Source organism: Heterodontus francisci, unplaced genomic scaffold, assembly GCF_036365525.1.
Source record: "Heterodontus francisci isolate sHetFra1 unplaced genomic scaffold, sHetFra1.hap1 HAP1_SCAFFOLD_61, whole genome shotgun sequence".
NCBI classification, from domain to species: domain Eukaryota; kingdom Metazoa; phylum Chordata; class Chondrichthyes; order Heterodontiformes; family Heterodontidae; genus Heterodontus; species Heterodontus francisci.
In genome coordinates, this window is record NW_027141441.1 from 7,029,528 (window position 1) to 7,034,100 (window position 4,573).

Consider the following 4,573-nt stretch of genomic DNA (forward strand, 5'->3'; position numbering starts at 1 on the left):
CTGGCGACTTGTCAACCCGCAGCTCCAACAATTTGTTTAGTACCACTTCCCTGGTGATTGGAATTTTCTTGAGTTCCTCCATCCCTTCAATTTCCTGATATACGGCTAATACTGGGATGTTATTTGTATCCTCAATAGTGAAGACCGATGCAAAGTATCTGTTCAATTCATCTGCCATCTCTTAATTATCCATTATTAATTCCCCAGACACACTTTCTATTGGACCAACAGTCGCTTTGTTAACTCTTTTCTTTTTAAAATATCTATCGAAACTCTTACTAGTTGTCTTGAAATTTCTTGCGAGCTTTCTCTCATACTCTAATTTTACCTTCCTTATCAATCTTTTAGTCATTCTTTGCTGTTTTTTTAATATTCTGTCCAATCTTCTGACCTGCCTCCCATCTTTGCACAATTATAGGCTTTTTCTTTAAGTTTGATAGTATCTTTCACTGTTTTCGTGAACCATGGATGGTGAGTCCCACCTTTGGAACTTTTCTTTCTCGTTGAAATGTATCTATTCTGTGTATTCTGAAATATCCCCTTAAATGTCTGCCACTGCATCTCTATTGACTTATCCCTTAACCTAATTTGCCAGTTCACTTTAGCTAGCTCTGCTTTCATGACCTTATAATTGCCCTTATTTAAATTTAAAATACTAGTCTGGGACCCACTCTCCTCTCCCTCAAACTGCATGTAAAATTCAATCATATTATAATCGCTACTACCTAGGGGCACCTTAACTATGAGGTCATTAATTAATCCTATCTCGTTGCACAATGCCAGGTCTAGTATAGCCTGCTCTCTGGTTGGCTCCAGAATGTATTGTTCCAAGAAATTATCCCCAAAACATTCTATGTATTCCTCATCTAGGCTACCTCTGCCCATCTGAATTTTCCAATCCATATGTAGATTAAAATCCCCCATAATTATCACAGTACCTTTCTGACAAGCTGCCATTATTTCCTCCTTTATATCCCATCCGACAGTGTGGCTAATGTTAGGTGGCCTGTACACCACTCCCACAAGTGACTTCTTGCCTTTATGATTTCTCATTTGTACTCAAACTGCTTCTGCATCCTGATCTCCAGAACTCAGGTCATCCCTCTCTATTACGCTAATACCATCATTAATTAACAGAGCTACCCCGCCACCTTTTCCTAGCTTCCTGTCCTTCCAAAATGCCATGTCACCTCCAATATTCACATCCCAATCTATGTCGCCCTGCAGCCATGTCTCTGTAATGACTGTCAGATCGGACTTATTTATTCTATTTGTGCTCCCAGTTCATCTGTTTTGTTTCAAATGCTCCATGCATTCAGATACAGAGCATTTAGTTTTGTCCTTTTATTATTTTTGTCACCTCTAGCCTTATCTGTCGATTTACTCTCAGATTTGTACATTCTGTCCCTTCCTGTCACAGTCTGTTTATCATTTCCCATATTTATACCTTTCTCTCTTGCCTTGCCTCTCCTCCTTGATTCACCATATCTTCCCAAATTTGATCCCTTGCCCCCACTATTCAGTTTAAAACCGTCTCTACTTCCCTCGTTATGTGGCTCGCTAGAACACCGGCACCGGCACGGTTCAGGTGTAGACAGTCCCAACGGTACAGCCACCTCTTTCCCCAGTACTGGTGCCAATGCCCCACGAACCAGAACCCACTACTACCACACCAGTCTTTCAGTCGCACATTACTTTCTCTAATCTTTTTTGTCCTTTGCCAATTTGCACATGGCTCAGGTAATAATCCAGAGATGATTAACTTTGAGGTTCTGCTTCTTAATTTGGTGCCTAGTTCCTCATACTGACTTTGCAGAACCTCTATCCTTGTCCTGCCTATGTCTTTGGTACCGACATGGACCACGACGACTGGATCCTCCCCCTCCCATTGTATGTTTCGCTCCAGCCCTGAGCAGACGTCCTGAATCCTGGCACCGGCAGGCAACACAGCCATCTGGACTCTTGCTTTTGCTGCAGAGAACAGAGTCAATCCACCTTATTATACTGTCCCCTACTACCACTACATTCCTTTTTTCTCCCTCTTTGAGCCGCAAACACTTACTGCAGACGTGTTTGCCCTGGATCACACTGGCATCCAGGAACTCCCACATGCTGCAGCTGTGACACATCACCTGTCCTGTCATCCTTAACGTGTTTCAATTAACTACTTAAATATTTTATTCAATTATCCATTTTATTGCATATTTTATTAAACTTACCACTAGTTTGTTTACTATTTTAAACGTTGGGACTAAAATGGATCTTAATCACTTACCAGATGCGCATCAAGCAGGTCGGTTCTTCCAAACCAATCAACCACCTGCTTGCCTGTGATGTCACAGCTTACCAGATCCTCACCAAACAGCTCCTTCCACTGCACCGAAGAAAGAACCAAATCCTGAATCCGCACCCCAGCGACTCTCTGTTTCCCTGCTCTCACTCTCCATTGTGACGTCACCCCTCGATTTTTTTTTTCCCCTGCTCTGCTCCTCTCTCTTTCGCTCTGTCTCCGAGTCTGTGCTTTTGGAGCATTTCTTCATTTGTTGTTACGTTGTGCTCCTCTGTGTCTGGTCCAAAACCTGACTCTGGTGGGACTTGAACCCACAACCTTTGAATATCGTCTTAATCATTATTTAGAAGTCCAACACGCTATCCATTGCGCCACAGAGCCTCACACATTTCTGTTAACATCACTAAGGCCTTTGATCTTGTCAGCAGAGACGGCCTCTTGAAACTGCGATGGAACATAGGCTGCCCTCCTGACCACTTGGGCATCATCTCTTCTTTCCACGAGAACATGCACAGTTCCATCAGTTACAATGGAGCAACATCAGACGCTTTCAAGATCAGCAGTGGGGTAAAGCAGGGCTGCGCGCTGGCGCCAACTCTCTTCGGAACAGAGGAACATCGGAGTAAGCTATTCAGCCCGTCGAGCCTGCTCTGTCATTCAATTCGATCATGGCTGATCACCTACCTCAAAGCCCCTTTCCCATGCTATCCCCATATCCCTTGATGTCATGAGTATCAAGATTTCTATCAATTTCTGTCTTGAACATGCTCAATGATTGAGCTGCCACAGCCCTCTGGGGCACAGTATTCCAATGATTCACCACCGTCTGAGTGAAGAAATTCCACCCATCTCAGTTTTAAATGGCCTACTCCTTATTCTGAGACGATGTCCTTTGGTTTTAGACTCACCAACCAGGGCAAACATCCTGTCTACATCCACACTGTCACGCCCTGTAAGAATTTTGTCAGTTTCAATCAGATCACCTCTCATTCTTCGAAACTTTAAGGAATACAGGCCCAGTTTCCTCATCAGACAATCCCACCATCCCAGGGATTAGTCTGGTGACATAAAAACAAGAAATGCTGGAACCACTCAGCAGGTCTGGCAGCATCTGTGAAAAGAGAAGCAGAGTTAATGTTTCAGGTCAGTGACCCATCTTCGGAACTGACATATATTAGAAAAGTCACAGGTTATAAGCAAGTGGGGTGGGGGTGGGGCAAGAGATAACAAAGGAGAAGGTGTAGATTGGACAAGGCCACATAGCTGACCAAAAGGTCATGCAGCAAAGGCAAACAATATGTTAATGGTGTGTTGAAAGACAAAGCATTAGTACAGATTAGGTGTTAATGGACTGAATATTGAACAGCAGGAAGTACAAACTTGAAAAAAAAAGTAGGTAAGCAAACTGAACAAACTGAGATGAAATGAAATAAATGCAAAAAAAAGATTAGTCTGTTGACCCTCTGTTTCACCACCTCTATGGCAAGTGTATCCTTCATAAGATGAGGAGACTAAACTGTACACAATACTCCAGTGCGGATTCACCAAGGCTCTATACAATTGCAGCAAGACATCTTTACTCCTGTACTCATGACCCCTCGTGTGGGTACAACATACCATTTGCCTTCCTAATTGATTGCTGCACCTGCACAAGAGCTTTTAGTGTCTCAGGAACAAGGACACCCAGGTCCCTTTGGACATCGACACTTCACAACCTCTCACCATTTAAGAAATACTCTGTCTTTCTGTTTATTCTACCAAAGTGAATAACTTCACACTTATTCACATTATATTCCATGTTCTTGCCCATTCACTTAGCCTCTCCAGGTCCCCTGGAAGCCTCTCTGCATCCTCCTCACAACTCACACTTCACCGAGCTTTGTGTCATCTGCAAACTTGGAAATATTGCATTTAATCCCCACATCCAAATCATTTATATAGGTTGTTAACAGCTGTGGCTCCAACACTGATCCTTGCAGTACCCCAATAGTAACAGCCTGCCATCCTGAGAAGGACCCGTTATTCCTGCTCTCTGTTTTCGGTCTGTTAACCAATTCTCAATCCATATCAGTATATTATCCCCAAGCCTATGTGCTCTAATTTTGTTTACTCACCTCCTGTGTGGGACCTTACCAAAGGAAAATACAAATACCACACATCCACTGGTTCTCCTTTATCTGTTCTATAGGTAACATCCTCAAAAATCTCAACAGGTTTTTCAAACCTGTTTTCCTTTTCATAATTCTATGTTGACTCTGCCCAATCATGTCATCATTTTCGAAC

The 4,573-nt window shown here is 42.9% G+C and overlaps 1 non-coding gene across 1 annotated transcript; it reads right to left on the minus strand.

The window, feature by feature from the left end:
* Window positions 1–2,580: 2,580 nt before the first annotated feature.
* trnar-ucu (transfer RNA arginine (anticodon UCU)) lies at window positions 2,581–2,671 on the minus strand. The gene is given in 2 exon segments: window positions 2,581–2,616; window positions 2,635–2,671. It is a non-coding gene; the product is annotated as a tRNA-Arg (tRNA).
* Between the last annotated feature and the right edge of the window lie 1,902 nt (window positions 2,672–4,573).